The sequence below is a fragment of the Salvelinus namaycush genome, chromosome 40 (genome assembly GCF_016432855.1).
Source record: "Salvelinus namaycush isolate Seneca chromosome 40, SaNama_1.0, whole genome shotgun sequence".
In the NCBI taxonomy this organism is placed as follows: Eukaryota; Metazoa; Chordata; class Actinopteri; order Salmoniformes; family Salmonidae; genus Salvelinus; species Salvelinus namaycush.
Window position 1 is genome coordinate 2,187,501 of NC_052346.1, and position 12,814 is coordinate 2,200,314.

Below are 12,814 nucleotides of genomic sequence, written 5' to 3' on the forward strand. Positions count from 1 at the left end.
TAGAGCATAGATGAAAATAAATAGATACATTTTCTACAACCTGAGAATAGAAATCCCCATTGTAATATTTTCTCAAAGGATGTGTCACCATTATACATGCACACAATCAACTGTAATTGCTTTTGAAATGGCTTACAAAAGGACTCGGACATTGTGTGTATGTGTACATGCAGCCTTTTTAGCCCCTTGTCAAGTAGACTTGATTTTTTTACTTGTCCGAAAGCTGAAGTCACTTGTCCCAACAAAAAAAGGTCTGTAACACCATTGGTTAAAAATGTGACTGAAAATGTTGTTGTATGATCCAAGGAACCACTTCACAAAATTAATTTCAGGGAAATCTTGACAGCATAGGAGTTACTTGTCAATTAAGCTATTCTAAGAATATCATTTTTTTTACTTTGTCAGAATGACATGGCCAGTATTGAATAGAGGAGAATCCTAGCCAATTTTGAGAGCTTGAGAGACTGTTTTACAAGCAGAATATGCAGCATTGGTTTCATTAACTGCGCACCCATATCAACTGCGTGTTGGCCATTTGCGGTTATACACGAGTGCCGGTGGAAAGTTATTTTAGGACGTCGGACATGACATGACATTAATGCATGCTAATAGCGAAATAGTTAACTAGTGAGAGAACCATCCAAACAATACAATGTTTTGAATTGGCCCTCTACACTGAGGGTACAAAACATTGCTCTTTCCTTGACAGATACTGACCAGGTGAATCCAGGTGAAAGCTATGATCTCTTATTGATATCACTTTTTAAATCCACTTCAATCAATGTAGATGAAGGGGAGGAGACAGGTTAAGGATGGATTTTTAAGCCTTGAGACAATTGAAACAAATTGTGTATGTGTGCCATTCAGAAAGTGAATAGGCAAGACAAAATATTTAAGTACCTTTGAACACGGTATGGTTGTAGGTGCCAGGCACACCGGTTTGCATCAAGAACTGCAACGCTGCTGGGTTTTTCACGCTCAACAGTTTTTCTGTGTGTATCAAGAATGGTCCAGCCACACCACTCTGAGAAACATTGGAGTTAACATCCCTGTGGAACGATTTCGACACCTCGTAGAGACCACGCCCCACCAAAAGGGTGCAACTCAATATTAGGAAGGCATTCTTAATGTTTTGTACACTCTCCATAGTTAGTCTGTTGTATACCATTATTTTACCTGCTACACAAATGTCTCTCTCTGTCGCTCGCTTTCTCTCTCTCCTCTGGCAACGGACCACTGGCACCTACGCCTGCCAGATGCAACCGCCATGACTTTTTCCAGGATTTTCATTGTTGACCAACAATGTGCTATTACTGGGCAAATAATTCACAAACAATTATTATCAGCAAATGTGCAAACGCGAGTAGGCTTGCTTTGATCTACAAAACACAGCTCATGACTGCATGATTGACAGACCACTTGTGACGTCAATGCAGGCCTACAATAATTATACTCTAATGCGCTCTGCAGAGATTGGGAGGACAGTGAGCAAAACATCACATCCCGAGGACACTTTGATCCAGTTAGGATCGGAGTAGACTAATTGTTTTATATTGTGTGATTATTTAAAAAAATGTCACTTGTCCATTCGGACAAATGTTAATGTCGAGCCCTGAGCATATGTTGGCAATCATACAATAATATATTTGATTGAAGCAACGGGTCTGGAAGTGATGGCAGAAACGATCTCTTTTTGTATTGTCTTGTCCCCCTACTCTGCTTTTGTCAGTCTGTGTACTTACAGCACAGCATACAAAACTACTCCACTTTAGTGATGGGGAAATAGAGAGAAAGATTTAGAGGTTGGGGTGGAGAGTAGAGAGAGTGAGAAAGGAGGGGAGTGGTGAGGAAAATGGAAGAGGGAGGAGAGAGCGAGGGTGAGCAGAGGGGACGAGAGAAGTAGAAGAGAAGAGAGAAAAATAAAGGAGTAAAGAGAGCAGGAGAATTTTGAGTGGAATGAGAGGATACATGTGTCAGTGTGGGAGATAGTGGGACCTGGTCAGATATTCAGACACCTTCCCTTTTTCCACATCCTGTTACGTTACAGACTTATGTATTGCATTAGTTTTCCCCCCCTCATCAATCTACACACAATACCCCATAAAGACAAAGCAAAAACAGTTTTTTGCAAATGTATTCAAAATAAAAACTGAAATACCTTATTTACATAAGTATTCAGACCCTTTGCTATTAGACTTGAAATTGAGCTCAGGTGCATCCTGTTTCCATTGATTATCCTTGAGATGTTTCTACAACTTGATTGGAGTCCACCTATGGTAAATTCAATTGATTGGACATGATTTGGAAAGGCACACACACCTGTCTATATAAGGTCCCACAGTTGACAGTGCATGTCAGAGCAAAAACCAAGCCATGAGGTCGAAGGACTTGTCCATAGAGCTCCGAAACAGGTACAGATCTGGGGAAGGGTACCAAAAAATCTCTGCATCATTTAAGCTCCCCATGAACACAGTGGCCTCCATCATTCTTAAATGGAAGAAGTTTGGAAACACCAAGACTCTTCCTAGAGCTGGCTGCCCGGCCAAACTGAGCAATCGGGGGAGAAGGGCCTTGGTCAGGGAGGTGACCAAGAACCTGATGGTCACGCTGACAGAATGACCATCCAGAGGTCCTCTGTGGAGCTGGGAGAACCTTCCAGAAGGACAACTATCTGTGCAGCACTCCATCAATCAGGTCTTTATGGTGGAGTGGCCAGATGGAAGGCACTCCTCAGTAAAATGCACATGACAGCCCGCTTGTGGTTTGACAAAAAGCACCTAAAAGGACACTGACCAAGATTGAACTATTTGGCCTGAATACCAAGCATCACGTCTGGAGGAAACCTGGCATCATTCCTATGGTGATGCATAGTGGTGGCAGCATCATGCTGTGGGGATGTTTTTCAGTGGCAGTGACTGGGAGACTAGTTAGGATCAAGGGAAATTTCAGCCTTTAATTCTATCATCACATTCCCAGTGGGTCAGAAGTTTACATACACTCAGTATTTGGTAGCATCGCTTTTAAATTGTTTAACTTTGGTCAAACGTTTCGGGTAGCCTTCCACAAGTTTCCCACAATAAGTTGGGTGAATTTTGGCCCATTCCTCTTGACAGAGCTGGTGTAACTGAGTCAGGTTTGTAGGCCTGCTTGCTTGCACACGCTTGCTTGCACAGGGCTTTGTGATGGCCACTCCAATACCTTGACTTTGTTGTCCTTAAGCCATTTTAAGCCTCAACTTTGGAAGTATGCTTGGGGTCATTGTCCATTTGGAAGACCCATTTGCAATCAAGCTTAAACTTCCTGACTGATGTTGCTTCAATATATCCACAATTGTCCTGCCTCATGATGCCATCTATTTTGTGAAGTGCACCAGTCCCTCCTGCAGCAAAGCTCCCCCACAACATGATGCTGCCACCCCCGTGCTTCACGGTTGGGATGGTGTTCTTCGGCTTGCAAGCCTCCCCTTTTTTCCTCCAAACATAACGGTGGTCATTATGGCCAAACAGTTCTATTTTTGTTTCATCAGACCAGAGGACATTTCTCCAAAAATAAGATCTTTGTCCCCATGTGCAGATGCAAACCGTAGTCTGGCTTTTTATGGTGGTTTTGGAGCAGTGGCTTCTTCCATGCTGAGCGGCCTTTCAGGTTATGTTGTTATAGGACTTGTGTTACTGTGCATATAGATACTTTTGTACCTGTTTCCTCCAGCATCTTCACAAGGTCCTTTGCTGCTGTTCTGGGATTGATTTGCATCTCTAGGAGACAGAACGCGTCTCCTTCCTGAGCGGTATGACGGTTGCGTGGTCCCATGGTGTTTATACTTGCATACTATTGTTTGTACAGATGAACGTGTTACCTTCAGGTATTTGGAAATTGCTCCCAAGGATGAACCAGACTTGTGGAGGTCTACAATTTTATTTCTGAGGTCTTGGCTGATTCTTTTGATTTTTCCATGATGTCAAGCAAAGATGGCAATGAGTTCGAAGGTAGGCCTTGAAATACATCCACAGGTACACCTCCAATTGACTCAAATGATGTCAATTAGCCTATCAGAAGCTTTTAACCTCTACTTAACACCCATCCCGGATCCGGGAGCATCCTCATCAGTAAAAGCTGACTAGCATAGCCTAGCATTGCGCCACAAGTAAATAATAGCATATAAATATCATGAAATCACAAGTCCAATACAGCAAATGAAAGATAAACATCTTGTGAATCCAGCCATCATTTCCGATTTTTAAAATGTTTTACAGCGAAAACACAATATGTATTTCTATTAGCTACCCACAATAGCCAAAGACTCAACCGCATATTTTCACAATTTTTCTACCGCATAGGTAGCTATCACAAAACCGACCAAATAGAGATATAATTAGTCACTAACCAAGAAACAACTTCATCAGATGACAGTCTTATAACATGTTATACAATAAATGTATGTTTTGTTCGAAAATGTGCATATTTGAGGTATAAATCATAGTTTTGCATTGCAGCTACCACCAAAAATATCACCAAAGCAGCCAGAATAATTACAGAGAGCAACATGAAATACCTAAATACTCAACATAAAACATTTATGAAAAATACATGGTGTACAGCAAATGAAAGATAAACATCTTGTGAATTCAGCCAATATTTCCGATTTTTTAAAGTGTTTTACAGCGAAAACACAAAATAGAATTATATTAGCTTACCACAATAGCCAAACACACGAACGCATTTATTCACCGCATAGATAGCATTCGCAAAAACCAGCAAAAGATATAAAATTAATCACTAACCTTGACCAACTTCATCAGATGACAGTCTTATAACATCAGGTTATACAATACACTTATGTTTTGTTCGAAAATGTGCATATTTAGAGCTGCAAACCGTGGTTATACATTGTGAATATGTAGCATCGATTCACCAGAATGTCCGGAGCTAGTTTGGACACTCACCTAATCTGACCAAAGAACTCATAAACTTTACATAAAAATACTTGTTGTATGGCAAATGAAAGATACACTGGTTCTTAATGCAACCGCCGTGTTAGATTTTTAAAAATAACTTTCCCATAACAAACAGCTTGCGTTATTGCAAGACAGCGCCCGCCAAAACGGCAGAGAATAGGAATAACATTTTCCACAGAAATACGAAATAACATTAAATTGTTCTTACTTTTGTTGAGCTTCCATCAGAATCTTGTACAAGGAGTCCTAGGTCGAGGATAAATCGTTGTTTGATTTTAGAATGTCCTTTTGTCCTGTCGAATTCGTGCCACAATGCTAGCCAATGTTGATGACGTTCCCAGTTTCTCTCGATGCAAAGAACGGAAAACTCCAAAAGTCCCATTAAACGTTGAATAAACTGATGAAACTCGGTTGAAAAAACCTACTTTATGATGTTTTTCTAATATGTATCAAATAAAAACAGAGCCGGAGATATTAGCCGTGTATACCGAACACTTTTCAGAAGCCAATGTCGAGCTCTGCCTCGCGCCTTGGTAGACAAAGGAAATTCCTGACCTCCCACTCCAAAGGCTCTTGTTCGACCTCAGATCAAGCTAGACACCCCATTCCACCTTCCACTGCCTGTTGACATCTAGTGGAAGGCGTATGAAGTGCATGCATATCGATAAATATTAGGCAATTGAATAGGCAGGCCCTGGAACAGAGCATCGTTTTCAGATTTTTCACTTCCTGTATGGAAGTTTGCTGCAAAATGAGTTCTGTTTTACTCACAGATATAATTCAAACAGTTTTAAAAACTTGAGAGTGTTTTCTATCCAATAGTAATAATAATATGCATATTGTACGATCTAGAATAGAGTACGAGGCAGTTTAATTTGGGCACGATTTTTTCCAAAGTGAAAACAGCGCCCCCCTATTGACAAGAAGTTTTAAAGCCATGACATAATTTTCTGGAATTTTCCAAGCTGTTTAAAGGCACAGCCAACTTGTGTATGTAAACTTCTGACCTACTGGAATTGTGATACAGTGAATTATAAGTGAAATAATCTGTCTGATAACAATTGTCGGAAAAATGTATTGTGCCATGCACAAAGTGGATGTCCTATCCGGCTTGCCAAAACTATAGTTTGTTAACAAGAAATGTGTGGAGTGGTTGAACAACTAGTTTTAATGACTCCAACCTAAGTGTATGTAAACTTCCAACTTCAACTGTAAGTAAATGTAATATTAAAAAATTATTATAAATGTGCAAACATTTCAAAAACCTTTTTTTGCTTTGTCATTATGGGGTATTGTGTGTAGATTGATGGAGGGTAAAAACACTATTTCAATCAAATTTAGAATAAGGCTGTGACATTACAAAATGCGGAGAAACTAATGGTTTCTGAATATTCTCCGAATGCACTGTATCTGGGCATTATGTCACGATGGTGCCACCCTGCCCTGGTATGATAGGAACTCGTTCTCAAGGCTTGCGCTGACAGCCTAATGACAGTGAGCGGCGGCCCCTGACAGATACAGCACCAGTCACACCATGAATCTGTCAGAGAGAGACAAGGATAAAGAGAGAGATGGAGAGGCAACGACAGAGCGGCAGAGCAAGAGAGACTGGAAGAGAGGAAGAGAAAATGATAGATAAAGAGGCTGAGACATAACAGACAAATAAATCAGTGATTAGATGACTTTTGACAGAGAGTGAGAAAAGACCATAAAGAAAAGGGAAAAGATGAGGCAAGGAGATGAGGGAAAGACCATTAGGAGAGAGAGAAAATAAGGGAAGAGGGATGTAGGAGGACACATTAATGGAGGTGAGAACATGAAAAGAGAGGTCATTTGTTAGTTATTTATTTAACACATTTTATCTCATTATATTGGTCCCTTGTTCATAGTGATAATGTGATTTAAAGCCCTCAGTATGTTCATAATTATCCCATGGGCAAATTAAAAAACATTTTTTTTTAGAAGAACACAATGGATTCTAAACTGACTCATATAATGTGGTTTTATATGAATATTCAATATGTAAAATCGCCCCCTCCCCTTTCTCTCTATGTAATCCCATTAATGATACATTTCGGATTTAATGTAATCTGGATTACAATTGAATCCGTACTCTGTTGGAATCCAGTTGATATTTTAACTCCTGAATACAATGAGAAAAATGTACACACGTAATTCAGATTACATAGTAATCTTGTATCCGGTTTACAATTCATCACATTCACAATGTAGTAATCTGTTTCCATTACAACAGCTCCACAAACCTGCACCAATCAGAGGAGGACACAGGCACCTGACCTTGTATCAACCCTCTCTATTACAATCAATTGACCTTTGACTTTTTGATGTCTATTAAGGTCTCATGAGATACCCATCTCCTCCCTGATACACCCCTAAAGTCCCCCGTTCCTCCCCTGATCCCTCCCCCCTGCTTAGCAATGCTAAAGCATAGTGACCCCTTCTCACAGGTGAAATTAATTCCCTAGCATCTAGGATAATTGCCTTGTCTCAGGCACGAGGCGGAGAGACAAGTGAGAACACGCAATCACGCTGTCACTGCGACAATGATGACAATGGCCGTGTCTCTGTTTCTTCACAGAACCAAATCACACCAGTCGTTCAGTTTTTTAGGCATTCATGGTGCAGCTTGTTGAAAAGAAACATTAAGATTTCGACACTTATTGCAAATCAGGCTGACTGGAATGGCTGGCTGTTATCTTCTCGCTTTGCTTTTTTGTTGCTTTACAAGAGGCTTCTTTTGCCCTGAATTATTCATTGTTGTATAGAGATGCAGAAGATCAAAGGAACTGTGGATAGTGCTGAGAGGCCCGATAGTGCTTTGCATCTTTAATCGAAACAGGGCTCAGAACAGTTATTTGTTTCTCAGCATAACAATATTTTCTACAGAGCAATTAGGTCAGATTGGAATCTGACACATTGCTCCCAATCAGAAGAAAATGCTTCTTTCACTTCCATCTTTTGGCTTTTGTCAATGGTATCCCATTCAACGACACTCCACGCCTCCGATCCATTCACTAACAAATGCAATTTTGTGAGATGAGAAGAAGCAGGTTCGAATGGCTTTGAATTAAATGGTTGTTCATGTCCTGTCACGTAAATTGGTTGTATACTGTAAGAAGGGGCTCTGGGTTAAAAGGGAGAGCAAATCTCCATATTGGTATTACTCTATCATGCATTGGTGAGAATGAAGGACTGGCAAATGATGTATGTGTGTGTGAGAGTGTGTGTGCGTGCGGTTCAGTCTGCAGACATCATTGACTCATTCATTTATCGAGACATAATGGGTTCCATAATGAATTCCATTCTCTGAGACATGACAGGGTACAACTGTGTTTTATAATCCAGCCAGGTGGTTCTTCAAGGTCCTCACATTCGCATCAAGAAGCCAGTTTGAAAAATACTATGGTACAACCAGGGTCATATTAGTATATATTGTAGCAAAACATAGCAATGAAAATTGCAACGGAAAAGTGTTTCTTATTGGACAAGTTCAGGTGAATTCGGTTCCCTCTTTAAGTCAGTTTTATTTTGTTTGGTGCTTAATAAATACAAGCCTAGTCTGTATAGAAATGAGCCAAAGAGAACACTGTCTTCCTCTCCGCTAGCTTCTAAGAGTTTTCAACTGAGTCCCAAATGGCACCATATTTCCTATGTAGTGCACTTTTTGACCAAAAACTATAAGGCTCTGGTCAGAAGTAGTGCAGCGTGTGGGGAATAGGGTGCCATTTGGGATGCAGGCACTTAGACTAGGGTCTAATTACCCCACACGCGGCAGAGAGGTCCGGATATCTATCAAAGAAAGGATTAGGGAGAGCTAGACGCCGCAAAAAGAACATATGCCTCTCGGAACTCCAGTTCCACTCAGCAGGTCCCAACCCCTCATTGCATAAATGTGAGTCGACACTGAATATTCAGCACAACCCAAGAACCCGAGACCTCGAGGGCCACAGCGTGGGTGCAACTGGAGTCTAGCTGAGTAGAGCAGAGTGAAGAAGCCAAATGTACAGAGACGAAGAAGATCTCGTCCTCGGTGCACTAGACTGCAGATTGTTGTAGAGTGCAGTTTTTCTGGGATTTTTTATTTTTATTTTTTAAATAATGATTTCCTCACAGCATGGGTTCAGTTCTCCAGATAGACTCAAGGGTTTCATACCAGCCTGTTGAGAGTGGGGTTATTCACTTTTTTTAATAACTTTCAGTTTGGCAATGTTTTAGGACAATCCTTTATAAAGGTACTCCCCTTTCTTTGCAATGTCCGGTCTCAACTGAGTATGTGGTGTATGATAGAGAAGTTCAGCAACTAAAAAAAGAAATATACATGCATGTTCAAAACCAGTACAGTGCATATACAGAAAATAGCAGAACTCTGAAACTCTTTGTTGTACAGTTTGCATGGTAATTTAGTGCTTGGTGCAGGTCTTCACTGGCAGTTTTTTTAAATTTGAAGCCCAGTCCTGGACTAAACAGCATGCTCAATGAAGAATCTCCACTGAATTAGCTTTTTAGTCCAGGACTAGGCTAAATCGGTGTCTGACAAACCGGCACTGAGAGGCAGGCTAGACTAAAGACGAGTCATTTTGACGAGTGAGTGATCTGATAGGTCCTCTCAGTGTAATGGATGAAAGTCTCCTCTCTGTGTCTCGGTAGTGAGCCTCATCACACAGCAGGTACACTAATCGAGCGTTATCGGGGGCAAATGGGGCATGAAGGCGCCATTCATACAAATTAAGATCATGCACAGCACTCTGCGGCTGTCGGAGCTCCATCACTCTCTCCTGCTCTGATTGTTTGGCCGTTCAAACGCAGGGCGATATTTTCTGTTGAAAACTGAAAAATCACAAAAAGATTGTATTTTTCACTCGTGTGATTTCAGTTATTGATTATTAAAATGATGGTACTGTGATTTTAATCTGCATTTCTTACATATCTTCAGTAGGTCCAGTCAGTGTGAAGCTGTGTTGCACGTGATGCAATTACCAATTGAATTGCTCACTCAAATTTCCATTTTCTAATTGATGATTAAGCTATGGGAGATGGCACATGAAACGCACTGTAGGGTATTGAAAAAGACGATGTGAATGCAATTTTCACGAAGGTCTACAATTTCCACCCAGCCAATCAGAAGGCAATATGAGGCTCTTACTATAACGCTTATATCTATCCAATGGTCCCAGATCTACTGGAGTAAAGCCCATAGTGCGTAGGAGCAAGGGGGCTTTTCTGTCTCGCACTGATTTAATTAAACTGATAATTGCTTTATTGAGGGGAGTTCTACTTGCAATGGCTGTGATATGTGCTCGTCTTACCTACCTCAGTTTAATGCACTCACTGTGTCACTCTGGATAAGTGTCTGCTAAATGAACAAAATGTCAATTTAAAACTGGGTCGATTTGGAATCCAGTGCCACTGTACTTCAGAACTGATTATACCCAAACATGTACCTGTTTACTATTCTGCTCCCTACGGCTCTGTGGAAATAAAGTAAAAATGTTTTCCTTCGATTCTCTTCAAAATGTCTTCATTCTGAAAAGGGGACACATTAAATCAGTTGGTTAGACGTCCAACTCTGAGAGAGTGGGCGGCCATTTATAATGCTCTGATTGCCCTAATCATGTGACAGGGGACCTTTTCCCCACTGATGGAGGAGCTGATTAATGCAGAGTGAAGAGCTTGCTTCCGAAATGGCACCTTATTCCCTTTGTGGTGCACTACTTTTCACCAGAGCCCTGGTCAAAAGTAGTGCACTACAAAGGGAATAAGATGCCATTTGGGACGGAGTAGGGAATAGGGTGTCATTTTGGACGCAATCAAAGTGTTATAGGACATGGACAGCTAACAGTGCTAGCTAGCTTCTTATCAATTACATACTTTACCTCAGCTCCACTCTTAGCATATTTAGTTATTAGCGTAATGTAGCTGCTGGACTAAGAAGAGACAGAGTTATGGTGAGTCACATAATTCATGGTCAAAATAGGGATGCTTAATTAGTTGTTTTTCTTGTCTATTATTTAAAAAATATGTACATGTAAATCTCATTGATACTTCTCTTTTTTTGTTGTTGCAGAGAGTTGTTACTTTCACGTACCTACTGCAGGTATAGCAATTTTACCCTGTGTGGAATGGTAATAACGTGATTGACAAACATGCAGTGTCTATATAAGGTGTGGATTGAAAGGTAGTCACACTATTAGCAGCTGAAATAGTATGGTATGAAGTCAGAGCTAAAACTGTGCTTTTGATTGACACAGCATGGAGGAAGTTGAGTCCCAGGCTAAGAGCTGTGTTTGACAGGGCTGGATGCTGGATGCTTTGACAGGGCTGGATGCCACTCTAGCCTATGTGTTGGCTGTGTGGGGATTGCAGTGTCACTGGATAAGTGGTGTTTAACTGCTGTCGCTACTATGAGCCTATAGCATGAGCCAGTGCTGTAGCATGAGCCAGTGCGGAGTCATTTAGAAGGGATATGACTGGGATTTAGTCTCCCCAGGAGACTATCACACTGTGGCAGAGCCTGCTTAGAACAGAAACAGATGGGATGGGTTCAGTGTGCTCTGATTAGTTTGTGTTTACCAAAGGAATTTGTATCGAACAGATTTGTATCAAAAATTGTCATTCGTTGAGGTCTGGTCGGGCAGGTGTTTCATTTATATTTTCATGGACATGCACGGACACAGGCACGCACACACTCATCTGCTCAGTGACCTGGCAGGAAACTGTGCAAGAGTAGTCAACAGGCAGCATCAGGCTATGCTTTTATGCTTAGTGCTTTCACTCCAATTTAAGTCAGGGTCCTTGGGCTGAACTACATAGGTGATCCTGGCTGATTATAATTATACAGAAGGTTGATGAATACTCCTCATCCACCTTGCGCTGACAATCTCATCATGTCAAAGTCTCCAGAAACTTCTCTGCTGCTAATCTGTTTGTGTAACATGGCAAATCAGCTAGTTGTGTCCCTTACCGCTAACGTTCCATGCAATGTTGTTTGCAGAAATGCTGATATATTTGCAATTTCCCATTCAAATAAACCTAATAAAGTAGAGTAAAGTGAACGATGGTAGCTGTGTGTTGTCACCGGCTTTTACTGGAAGATTTCTTCATTTCTCCTGAAGCATCATCAGCATGCTTCCTGGAAATGATGTTTTGTTTTTGTTTTGTTCAGCTCCTGCAGAGAGAGAAAGAGAATGTCTCACCAGCGCAAGGGCTGTGTGTGGGGTTAGCACTAAAAAGTGTGGGTGATAATCACTGTGAAATCACCGTTAAAGAGGAGAGAGACAGAGGGAGATGGATGGAGATGGAGAGAGAGACTGCAAACAGCTATGGAGAGAGATAACAATGAAAAAGTGGGGAAGAGAGTGGGAGTGAGAGACAGACAAAGACTAAAAGAGTGAGTTAGAAAGACAGCGTGAGAGATAGAAGGATGGGGAGTTAGAGAGAGGAAGGAAGGCAGATATCGAGAGAGAGAGAGAGAGAGAGAGAGAGAGAGAGAGAGAGAGAGAGAGAGAGAGAGAGAGAGAGAGAGAGAGAGAGAGAGAGAGAGAGAGAGAGAGAGAGAGAGAGAGAGAGAGAGAGAGAGAGAGAGAGAGAGAGAGAGAGAGAGAGAGAGAGAGAGAGAGAGAGGGGCAGAGTCTAAGTGTAAGAGAGAGATGGATGGGAGACGGGAGAGAGGGAGATGATTCCGAATGTAAGACAGAGATATAGGGATGGGGGAGATAGCGACAGGAGGGACATCTCTGAGCAGCGTTACCTGTATTTATAGTTGCAGAATCTCTGTGATCCGCTTGACTACTCCCAGCACGCCTGAAGGGCTGATGTAGTCATACACAGAAACATGTGGC

At 41.3% G+C, this 12,814-nt stretch overlaps 1 protein-coding gene across 1 annotated transcript in view; it reads left to right on the forward strand.

The window, feature by feature from the left end:
- Positions 1-12,814, forward strand: part of LOC120033168 (neural cell adhesion molecule 2-like) — a 171,590-nt gene that overhangs the window by 11,223 nt on the left and 147,553 nt on the right. The gene's annotated exons all lie outside the window — the stretch shown is intronic.